Below are 12,574 nucleotides of genomic sequence, written 5' to 3' on the forward strand. Positions count from 1 at the left end.
AAACAATCAGATGGTGATATTTTAACTCGCGAAAATTAAACTGTATAGGATGAAGTTTGATCGGCTTATATGCTATCCATCGATTTTGGATTTACCAGCCATTATTCCATTGAAGAATAACCACTCTTGTACTCGTGCATGTCTAATGCTTCGAAGTCAATGCGGATAAGATATGATGTAGCTCGTGAATTATTGAAAATTTTTACTAAATTTCGTCTCGGTGGAAAATTTCTCCTTCTATTATATTTAATAAAATCAAAGGCAGAGTCTCTTATAAATAAATAAAACCAACCCGCTGCATTATTCAAACTTCCGGTGTGAACATCAATTTTAAAACCCGCACGCCAGCTCGATCTAGATCTCCGTGCAGTCACGATTTTCGCTGCCCCAGCTGCATTCGCATTTCGCCCTACATACACACATCCACATCGACACGTCGCCGAACCAGCGGTGTATTAGCAGTTGCACCTCTCGGAGCGCAATCACCGCGAAAGCGCAGTGCATAGAGCGAGCAATCAGAGTCTAACGGTCGGGAATGTATAAGCGTTATATGCGCGACGACGAAGACGAGAGACGGAGAGTGTGGTATTAGACCAACGACGCTCATACGCCGCGGCAATTGGAGGAACTCTGTGCTATAGCAGCGATATTTCGCAGGCGAAACGTTGCGTCGGCTCTGGAGTTGCTCTGCAAGTTATACACAAAGACAGGTACTTATAAAGGCCGCCGCTGCAAGAGATTCGCACCGGAGTATAATAGAACAGTCGCAATCATTCCGCTCGAACTGATGCCGGCTGCGCGCTAGGCCTTTCATTTGGACGCGAAGTTTCGGAGATGAAATTTTTTCCGCCCGTTGTCGGCTCCGAGGGCGGTTTACTGAGAATTGGCCGAGTGGGATGTTTATTAGAGGGATGCTTGTTGATGTATACTCACACATCCTTATGGAGAATCGTCAGAAAGGATCATCATTCAAGCATATTATTTGAACGAAACTCACCTAAAACAAAAAGATAATTTTCATGAGTTAAATGTTACTGCATCGATGTCGTGATTATATGTACATTAAAACCCGTTTAAACAATCGCCATAACGACGAAAGCAAAGCTCTTTGAATACAACGGAATATTCATAGCCCCATCAAAATATTTTCCGAGTCCGCCTGCGGTATATAACGTAAATAAGTAATGTCCCTTGGCTTAGTTTGCACGTTTCTTCTCATTAGTCTAATGCACTTCGGGCGGACACATCCCGCGGCGGTTTGCTCTTGAGTCAGGACGGGCGTACACGCACGCACGCACACACACACACACCGGTGCGCACAGCTTTAAAAAAGAAAGGAAGCCGAGGGAGAGAAGGGAAACAAGCGAGAAATTCAGCGAGTATCATATTCCAATTAAACGCGGCTCGTTAGAAGCTCCGTGGAACGGAGGAAAGACAAGCCGAGAGCCACGCTCGGACGCCATCGGGGTAAACCAGTAGCTTTTCCCGAGCAAACACGCGTCGAAATTCAGCAGGAGCAGCACTGATTGTGCCGGCCGGATGAAACAAGAAGAGCTGAAAAATGTAGACAGACTCGCGCCCGTGTCACTCGCTTTGTTTTTTTTCGTTTCCTCCTCCCGCCTTTACTCTGCTCTTGATATTCGCGTTTGTGCTCTGCGGCGGGCTATACACTGCGCCACCGACTGCCAGCTGGCTGAATCGAGTTTGATGAAACAAATGAAAGTCGTGTCGTGAATTTGCGATGTATATATAGACGCGGGAGAGAGAGAGAGAGAGAGAGAGGGAGCGCACCGTGTGAACCGGAAGATCCGGAAAAAACAATCCTCATAGCGTCGGCTATATCTCTGCACGTTTTTTCTCCGCTGTCTCCCTTCGAATAACACGCAGCGTTCGAGCATTGTGCGCTTATGATAATATTCGAGTGAACCTGATTTCCTTCTCTCTGCGCGCCTCTCGCGATTCGAAATCGCATTCGTTCGCTGTTCAACAACGATTCGAAATTGCCCGAATTCGATCCATTAGAAACATTGTTGGGCCAGAGCCTGATCAGTCTCTTTTATTGATGTTTCTTTAATTCCCCAGCGATTTTTCCTTTATATACATATAGCAGGCAAGCGCAAGCGCGCGATTATTATTCACCGCGGAGAGGTCTAGAACTGAATCGCCGATAAATTTCCATCGCATTGCGTACCCCTTCCTGTACGTAACGATCCAGGCCCTATCACCGCGCCGCGTAATTTTCCCGAAAAGAGAGATAATGGAAATTTCTGGCCTAGTAAATTTTAATCAAGCTCCGCGCCCAAGCGACCAGAGGAAAAGCAGCGGAACTTTATGCCGCCGCACATACCACAAATTAATGAGACAACGCACGCGGGCCGAAGAACTAGCGAAGGTGGAACATTCGCGTGTATACGCTGTGCCGGAAAAAAACTCGCCGGGAGCGCTGAAAATCGAGATATCTCTCCTCGGCAAAGTGAGAAACGCTGTAGAGAGAAAAAAGCGTCGCCGTATCGTTTCGCGAAGAGAGGAAAGTGTCACCGTTACAGTTGGCACGCGCGTTTTCGGACGTGGCTCTTTCCCAAAAGCTTTTCGCCTTTAACCCACCCCCCGAGAGAGAGAGAGAGAGAGAGAGAGAGAGAGAGAGAGAGAGAGAAGATTTGACAAAGGGAAGGGGGATGCATCCCAGTCGCGCGGGGGCTTGCGCCAAGACTTAGTCGCAACGTGGCTTCGAGGTTTTATCTGTTGTGGCATCAAGGGAGAGCCACGGGAAGAAAAGAGAATGTAAAGAGAAAGGTGATTGAGCAGAGCTATTGGGCCGAGGGTCTTATCAAGAAAATTGTGGCTTTGGCTTTTAAAGGGGTCGTCGGCGGCTGCAGGAAGGGAGTTTCAAGTTTTTTGTTTTTTAGTTATCTCAACAGTTTTAGCGTGACCATAGGCTAGAAGAACGCAATAAAGGTGAAGGAGAATGTGGGCTCGCTGAGATGATAAGTGATGATACCGTGACAAACGGTATATGAATGATTTTTATGATAACAGGCCTCATTTCGTTATATTGTTAAAGCCGAACCCTAGTATACAAATCAGAATACTCGGGCTCATTTCGGATGTAATTAACGAAGATGGATGGAGGAATTAATCATTCCAATTCGTGTATAATAAATCAAGCGTTTCTGTCGTTATTGCTCGTAAATGAGAATTATCCGAACGCGGTGAAAATTTAATTATCGTGTGCCTTCATCAGACAATTGTAAATTTCGTGATCAGCACACTGAAAAAAAAAACACAGCCATTTTAACTGAACTCGCACCAGTAATCCGTCATTGTACGAAGACTCGCCAAAATTACCGTAGAGTTCAGCAGTTTTAAAGAATCAATTTTACGAGTCCCGACTCGCCAAAACTACCAGTGACACGCCGTTGTTCTTACTAAACAGTCGTTACGGTGGCAGAACGGTTAAAACTACCGGACTTTACAGCAGAAACGACTGTGTTTTTTTTTCAAAACGTTCATTTCCCGCTATATCAGTCTTCCAGATCGAACTTTCTCATTCCGAAGTCTCGTAAATCAGCGACAGGCCGCGATTTTCGGAATAAAACAGCTCGAACTTAGTCGCAGCTGATGAAATACGGAACAATAGCGAAAAATCGCGTCTCCCATAATCCGATCATCCGAAACCTGCGTAATTAAAATCAAAGAAGGGAATTATCGGGAGAGAGTGAGAAGTATGAAAACTAATTAAAGCGTTCGCATTTGAGCTCTCTCTTGACGAGTCCCACTGATGAAATTAATAAACGACCATTGAGCGGCAGCGTAATGGAAGCGACAATTTCGCGACGATCGAGTGCGCAGGGGGATGAGAAAGAGAGAGAGAGAGAGAGAGAGAGAGAGAGAGAGAGAGAGAGAGAGAGAGATTCGCCGCGTACGCGTAGGCTGCGGCGCGGCGAATCAAACAAAACGATCAAACTCCGGCGCATTGGCCGTCTGGCTATCGTGCGCTCCCTGAATTAAAGACTGCGCGCGAGAATTTCTCGATCGCGGTTTTCCAAGGGACTTCCTTGGGACCCCAGGCTCGTGGCAGCAATATGCTATACGTCAATTCACCGCAGGCGGTGTCCAGGGGCTATTTCGCACGGATCGATCGCGTCGCATGCACCGTGCTGTCTGCTGTGCCTTGCGCGCGCTCTCTCTTTCGCTCTCGAGGGGTACGAGAGCTTTCGACGCCCACATCCACACACCTGAGCTGATTCGAGTATGCAGATTTTACGAAATAATCTTATGGCTGAGAGAGGCCTGTCAAGCTTTTCATATACACGGCGCGCACACGTCACCCAGTTATTCCCGTCACGTTCAGAACTCCGCCGCTCGCGCGCCCTTCTCCCTTCATCTATCTTTATTCTCTGCGCTCCGGCGTCAGCCGACCAAAAACCGAAGCGCGAGAGAGATGCTGCGACGTCGTCGGCTCTCTGCGAGTTTACACGCCACGACGAGTTTCTTCGGCGCGATGAGGCCGCTCCTGTGCGCGCGAGCTTTTGCCTGCCTCACTGGCTTTTCTCCCCGCACACGTACGGTCGAGCGAGCGACATACATCCCGGCGACAGTTTTGTACACGGTTTTTCCACCACAATAGGGTTTTCGCTTCGAAGGAGGCCGGCGCCCTTTCCCTTCTCGGATCTATACACATATCCAAGTGCCATCCCTCCTTGTTTTCCTCGGCGCAGATTCGCAGATATAAATGTATGATTCATAGCTCATAATGGATCAGCTTTGCTTTCGACGCATCCGATTTCATGAGGCTTACGGCCACGCTTGAATTTTACATGCCGCATGCATGTGTGTGTGCAACAGGAAGCGCGATCCAATTCGTATCGACGATATTTACGGGCTACGAAATATTCCCGAGAGAGTTTCGCCCGTAGAAATTACAATAATTCAGTATACGCCAGAGCACGTCCGCATAAATACACAATCGCGCGCCGGTGGCATTCAATATCGCTGATCAAGCCCTCGATCCGCCGAGAGAGTATGACACAATGGCGACCAATAAAATCCCACGAAAATCCAGCCTGTAAATCTCGCGACTAACGAGTTCCAGGCAGCATTACTCACGCGCGGTTCACAGGTGAAACGCAGCGACGAGCCCGAAGCTGGTGGGGGGAGCTGGCTCGCGCGCGAAATTAATTCGTGAAATTGCTGGCAATCGGCAGAGCCGCGCGCTTAAAAAGCGCGCAGAATTTTCATCGAGACCTTCGCGGCATACAATCCATTTCCCGCTACGCATCCTCCATCACCACGCATCGGCTTGTCTCCCGCGTACGTACACGTATATATGTCGACGGAGACACATGGCTCTCGCGCGCTCACGCCATTATTATTCCACGGCGCGTCGTCGCAACTGTTTGACTGGGAACGCAGATGTGTGTTTGTGTGTGTATGTGTGTGTGTGCGCGCGCGCGCGAGGGACGAGTTCGACCTTTCTCTCCAGCAGCTGTGCGCAACGCCGTGTTTTTTTCGCATGCCAGCCGAGGCGTGAATCGACAAAGGCACGCGGCGGATGTCTATCTGGCGCTTTCACACTTTTAGCTTTGAACGCGAGAGCCCTGACTTTTCTCGTCGCCGAATCGAATTGAGTTTCGTCGGCTTGTTTAATTTTCAATAACGTCGCCGCCCCCTTTTCCCGCTTGAAAATTGCATTTGGATATCGGTTTCGGATATTCTAAAGTGAAGCTTTGATTGTCTTATAAGCTCGCATTCGAAAGCGACGCGATAAGAGTTGAGCGCAAACTGAGTGTGTACGGTCTTCGACTCTCTTCGCAGAAAAATAAGACATGCCCTGAATACATTAGAGAGCTTGATATTTTTCAGCAACTTCGTTTAAAGAGCTCGACGCTCAAAAATTAAGTGCAAAAATCAAGTGCGAAAAACTTTTTAAAGCAAAATGCCAGAAGCCAGTCGACTGACTGTAGTGAGCACGAGCGAGTCGGGGCCGCTTAGACGACAATTAGATACAGCTTTGAACTACTTTTCCAACGCAAAGCCTTAAACTTTTCATCATGCGTCATGCGTGGAGCTTCTTCTCGCAGGAGCCTAATAAATGCTAGACAACTTTCCAGTTTAACACCCCGGCGAGTGTCGTCTGCTACTTATATTAAACGCCGCAGGTCATTCGAGCTACGACCATAACGGTAAACACTCCATAAATTAAAACAACTCTTCGAGTGGAAATTCGCGTCGAACTTCTCGAGTCAATGTTTGCCGAGAATTAGCATAAAAACTAAGCCAGTCCTCATCGAATGAAATAAGTGCTGCGCTAAAGAAGCCTCTGCCGCGTCTCCTCGCGATAAGGAAGCGATTATTTTTAAACTCCGCGGAAAGTTTAATCTCGAGCGCAATAGCACAAACGACGCGAGTAAATTAGAAACTAAGTTTCGGAGTCGCGCACAGTTTAAAGAAAGATCGGGCGAGATATGCAGCGGGCCGTAGTATGGTAGCGTGACCCTCGAGCGCGCGCGGCGGCGGCGTCCGAGAGAGAGAGAGAAAGATAAGTCTCCATTCAAGGAGGAAGGTCGCGGGAGGGGGCTAGATTGGGCTTCCGTTGGCGACGCATCACCATTCAAGCGGAACGCGCAGACGATTATCAGACAACGGTCATATCGTTTCGAGCGGCAATCCTGAGAGCGTAGCCGGTGCAAGCAAGCAGCCAGCCATCATCGCGCGCTGCCGCCGTGCGGCTTTTCCATTTCCGTCGAAGGAGGAAATGGAAAAGTCGCCGTTACTGGCCTGACACTCTCTCGCTCGCAGTGTGCTTGCTTCTCGGCAATTTATTCAATGGAAGGTCCATTATTCTTTTTCCTCTCGCTGCAGTGCCTCTTTTAGGATATTCCCTTCTGCGCGCATTTATCAGAGAGGGACATGCATTGCGTGCGATATAGCCGCGCGTTGCGTTGTTTGCGCGCGCGAACTGAAAATGCTAAAACATCTGCTGCAGCAAATTAATGGTCTTCTTGCTGACTTAACGCTCTCGTGAAACATTGCGCTGTTGGCTGTGCTTCGTGCGTTTCATTTATTCAAATGGAAAGTTTGCAAAATTTTGGGACAATGCAACCAGGACGAGCTTTCATTTGCAATGCGTTCACGACGAAATATCAGACGAAAGCAGATATTAGCGGCGGACTTCGGAGCTTAGAGTATGCATAATTTGCGACGACTGAAGCCCGTCAAACAACAATTACGTTCTGTATACGGCGAAATTAAAGTTGCCGGGGATCAAGAGAGAGAGAGAGAGAGAGAGAGAGAGAGAGAGAGAGAGAGAGAGAGAGAGAGAGAGAGAGAGAGAGAGAGATCTGCTCTCCAATCTGAACTGCATAATAATAGCAGTATCTGCTGAAACAATCGCAGCATTTTCGGTGAGCTCGTATCACGATTCATTGTAGTCCCGCGCGACCCGCTTCCCCATTAAATTTCTATAGAAAATTGAATTGCTCTGTATCTCTGTTTGTCGCGATAATCGCCGGGAAGGAAAACGAGCAAAGGTCAGGCATGGACACCCCGATGAAAATTGAAAGCTTCGTAATTTTACCTTGTCATCGCAAAATATCGTTTCACGATGTAGATAGCCTTGGATTTCTCATTCCGGAATCAGAAAAGTATCGCCCAGCTCCCCTTTCAGGCGCTCACTGTCTCTCTTCGTTTTGCGTTGATTCAGGGACCTCCCCATAGGAAATCTCTCGCATTGATTTGTTTACGGCTGTAGAAAAGGTGATAGTGTCGGCAGTCGCTATGTTCCTCAAGAATATTCCAACGAATGATGAATGTTTTGGGAAGGGTCGACATGCTGTGAGGGAGAGAAAGAGAGGGGTATACGCTTAGCAATTGTTTGCGCCTTTGTTCACCGGTATAAAATTGCTCTCTTGATTAATTTAATTTTTTAGAGATGCAACCGACTAACACAAAAGGATCGTTTGAACTCTAGCATTTTTCTTCGTCTTATTGAGCGTAAGCATAAGAATGAATGATGTTTTATAATTTAACATGCTATTAACTATATTTAAATCTAAAACCTTTTTGCAGCCAAAAGAGAAAAAGATCAGGCTCTGACGAAGAAGCTGAAGGAAGAAAGAAAGAAAAGAAAAGGAAGGAAGAAAGGAAGGATGAAGAAAAGGAGTGCACTAGCCGATGATATATAAATCCACCAAGAGACGAAGACAAGAGACGAGGCGAACCTATGCGCCGCAGTAGCATGGAAGTAGCACCAGGACAGACAAATATTTGCACGCTTATATAAAGGAGATCAAAGAAAGCACGGAACAAAGAACGAGAAGCAGCAGGAGAGCAGCAGCAGGCAGCAGCGGCGACGGCGGTGCAGGAGGGAATAAAAGTACTTCCTCGCTGAAATAAAGCGATGGGAAATGCGAAATCGCATTGCTTCCGCTAGACGAGTTCAGCCGCGTGGAGAAGAATCCGCGGCGGCGGCGCAAGGGTCACGTAGACGCGAACTGAGATTCTCCTCGCGGCGCAGTGACCGGATGGTTTCTCTCTCTCTCTCTCTCCCTCTCTCTCTCTCTCTCTCTCTCTCTCTCTCTCTCTCTCTCTCTCCCTTTCCCTCTTAGGAGACGATATTAAAAGCGCTTGCTGCATGCATATTGCAACGCTATTACCGCCGCCGAGTTCGGCTTGAATAAATTCTCCTGACAGCCGGCTGTTATAGCTCTCATCGATATGCCGCTTTCGCGCGCGGATTTTGAAGTTTAACTTTGAAAAGAGCACCGATCATTATTTGTTTCTGCCACTGGCTTTGCAATCTGCAATTTTTCATTATCTTGAAATTTGACGCCAACGCTTTTTGAGATTAAAACGGAGAACCGATGGATTATATTCGCTTTGAACCAATCGTCTCCTTTTAGCCTAAAAACGTTTTAAAATATTTTCGAATAAAGTCTTGATGCTTTCGCATTTGTCAATGTAAATAACAAATTTCAACTCGCCGGTCTCGACTTCCTAATTTAATTTTGCACCACTTCGTAAAGACATCAAGGAAAACAAAGACGGTTAATGGGAGCAGTAAAATTTGTCCAACAGAGCTTGAGCCGAAGTAAGCACCTCACACAACGATAACGCGATATTCTCGCCGTAAATAAAGCAAGATACCTCAAACTGAAGGATTATGCGGTATAACTACGGTCTTTATAGCCGCCTGATCCACGATGCACAAAGCACCGATAGCGTGTACACATTTCGAAGCTCGCGGCAGCTTCCCGAAAGCTCCACTTTCGGTAGAGGACAGCGCAAAAATAACAGCACCACTGCAAAGAGAGGAAGAAATCCGATATAAGAAACGAAGAATCGATCCAAGCCGGCACCTACCCAGGAATCGTTTAAAAGTCGCGACGCCCGTAACGCTGCCGCGCGTAGCCAGATGTAAACAAGCAATCCGAGTGGGAAAATAGAGTTGCACGAGAGCGAAACAGCATCCGTATATACTGCAGCCGCAGTCGCACGCCACATCGGCTTGCTTGGTGTGGGCCTTTGGGGAGTTTTTTCCCTCCGGAAGATTCCGGCCGCTAAAGATTACCTAAGTGCGCGCATGACAGAGATGTGGCAAATAGAAAAGCAAATGTTGCTTTTACCTGCGTTCCTCGCTTAATATTTGAGGAAGTAACAATCGAGCGACTGATTTAAAGAGCAATCATTGGATTGCCCTGATGTAATGGATGTTTGTCCGCGTTTTTTTATTTTAAGGAATTGCTTAATACATGTCGGGGATTTCGAACATTATCTGCAGCTTTTGTATTGTATGAAACAGTCGAAAATAGCGTTCTTTTAACATTGAAATAAGAAACTAAATGTAGGGTTCGTTTGAAAAATTATCGGTTTTCCATTGGAAGTCCATGCACAAATCAAGCTACGCTGTAGGGTATTGATGCCAGGGGATGTGTTATTTTCTATGCGAGATCATGATCGACGCAGCAAGTGGAAGTGAAAGCCGTGAAGAAACAGTCGATAGTGCTTAAGGGGGACATTCGAAGTGCGGAGGCGTTTGCGAAGGGTTTGATAATGGGAGTGTGCGGTCTGGAAATCGCACTTCAGCCTCCCTTAAGGAGTATATAGAAATAGAAGCAACAGCAAAGTTTACTGCAAAGAGTTACCGCCTGAGACGGGAGGTCATTCTTCTTACAAAGAAGTCATCGTTATCTTTAAGCGCGTAGTTGAAGGTGCTTTATTCTGACTGAGATTTTGTGTACTGTAGTTGACGAAGAAGCATACTACAAGTGGCAATACTTATATTTTTATTCAAACGATATAATACAGCGTTATGATAATCAATAGTACAAGACATAAACAATCGTTTAATGTCTTAAAAAGTTTGTATATGCCTTTACAATCTCTTTAAAGCCTTCAATGAAGATACATCGATGTATCCTTTTGCTTCCTCCTAGCGGAACCTTTGTAATAGTAAACTTTTGAGTTTCGTCAAAACTTCTAGAAAATACAAAATAAAAATTTGGTGTGTTAAAAGTTAAAATCAAGTAATTTTAGAAAATGTCTGCATGGATGTGTGTCTGCGCGCGGTCGCGTGCGTGTGTGTGTATGCCGTAGTATTTCTGGAACTACTCCTTCAATATCAATAAAATTTGACATGCATATATATTTTTGGATTCTGAATTCGGGAAAAACAATTATTTTTTATTTTCTCAACTATTTTTTTATGGCCATTTTTTGATTTTTGAAAAACACAATTAAGCTTTGTTCGGCAGATAAAATGAAAAAGAAGATTTTTTTAAAAATGTTTTTTAACCTCGCAAAACTATATCCCATTAAAATTTCAAGGTATTTGACTTTGATGATGATCGTAATTTGATATTTTTTCAGTAATAAATCGCAAACTGAAAAAAAAGAGTTTTTTTGTGCCTCGATTACGGACGCAAAAAGGCCTTATTGCACTTGAGATTTTGGGAAAAAGTAGATATTTTATGTGTTTTGGCTAAGTTTATTGCACAGCTTTCAAACCCCTTGGGTTCGTAAGATATCAAGGTTTCGATTTTTTTTTTTTTGAAAATTTTTTGATTTCTTATATCTCTAAAACAATGTAGTCAAATGCTTCAAAATTTTATTTGGCGATCCACTATAAAAAAAGCTATCTGCTGTTAAAATTTTAAACGATTCCATCAATCGGTTTTCAACTAAAGAGCTAAAATGTAAAAATCGTTTTCTTGAAAATTGCGCGAGCGACCTATCTAATGAATAACCTGCTGTTTTGATGGTTAGGTTGGTTAGGAACACATGTAAACATGCGTGGATTTCTGTGAAAAAAAAATTGACAGCAGCGTTCGTATTCTACAATAAAAAAACAGAGGGGTCTGCAAACTTTTGGACAATGAACTATCCAAAACTTATCCCTTGTTAAAAAAGAGATACAAGAAAAGTGAAGCCGACTAAAACGAGATTTGATTGACTGCTTTTAAAAGGGCGCGAAAATACAAAATCTAGAAAGTATTTAAGAATTAAAATAGATTTAATTTTTACAAAGTTATTTATGATATAAATGCAAATTGAATAAATAATAAAACAATTAATACATTAATTAATAAATTTTAATTGAAACAATATTTCTAAATTGAGAAATTATAACCTCAAAACTTAAGACATGTCCAAAAAGCATAAAAAAATAAAAGCAGTTGTTCGCGCGAAGCGCGCAAAATCTCACTAGTATATCAAATTATGTATCAAAAACCGCCTCATACATTAGCAGGCAGATATACTGTATATTAAAAGAATATGTTATTTATTGGACCTATAAATTTAGTTCGAGGAAGCTACGTGCCAATGAATTGGCAGCGGTTTTTTGCTTCGAATCATTAATTATTACTATTCTTTTCCTACTGCTACTGTAATGATATCTCGTGGGATCAACCGTACTGGGATCCGATATTGAACAAAATCTGTGACCCGGAAACGAGATGCTCAGTTAGTTCGTTCTTTTTGTTCTAACACTTGGAAAAGCTTGTCTTTCTTTTATCGTTTATTGATCAGATAGGCGGCATGTGAAAAGTTTTAAAAAGTTCTTTTACTTTTTTCTCTTCTCGCTTTGTAGTTTTGCACTCTTTTTTTATAACGTCTTCAATCTTGTTTTTACCGAATAAAGTTTTTGCAGTAACCCGTACAAGCTTCTCCTTTAAGGCTTGAAAAGTTTATGATAGATTGCGTTCCGAAAAGGTGAATAGTACCACATAATCAAGTTGGTGCATTATTTTCTTACTTAGCACTAACTTAAATAGTCTTTGTGAAGAGAACGAAAACTTTGCTTGCTAATATTTTTGCAAAGTAATATTTTTTTTACTAAAATAAACTACCTTCTTTTAATGTACCATAGAATGATTCCAATTACAAAAGCTTCTCCTTGGGTTCTTTGCATAATTCAATGAGCAGTTTACGACGTAACTCAATCAATCTGAATGTTTGATGAACTTCAAAAATCGATGTATTGAGATGGATTATTTTAAGTGGAAGCTTAAGTACTGAAATGTCTTTTGAGAAGTAAAAAGAAAAGCAGAAACAGATTTAAGGGATAGGGCGAAAA

General features: G+C 44.1%; 1 protein-coding gene across 2 annotated transcripts in view; it reads right to left on the minus strand.

Annotated features, from left to right (window-relative positions):
• LOC100118775 (neurobeachin) overlaps positions 1-12,574 on the minus strand; it is a 316,568-nt gene that overhangs the window by 239,843 nt on the left and 64,151 nt on the right. The gene's annotated exons all lie outside the window — the stretch shown is intronic.

Source organism: Nasonia vitripennis (assembly GCF_009193385.2).
Source record: "Nasonia vitripennis strain AsymCx chromosome 3 unlocalized genomic scaffold, Nvit_psr_1.1 chr3_random0004, whole genome shotgun sequence".
NCBI lineage: Eukaryota > Metazoa > Arthropoda > Insecta > Hymenoptera > Pteromalidae > Nasonia > Nasonia vitripennis.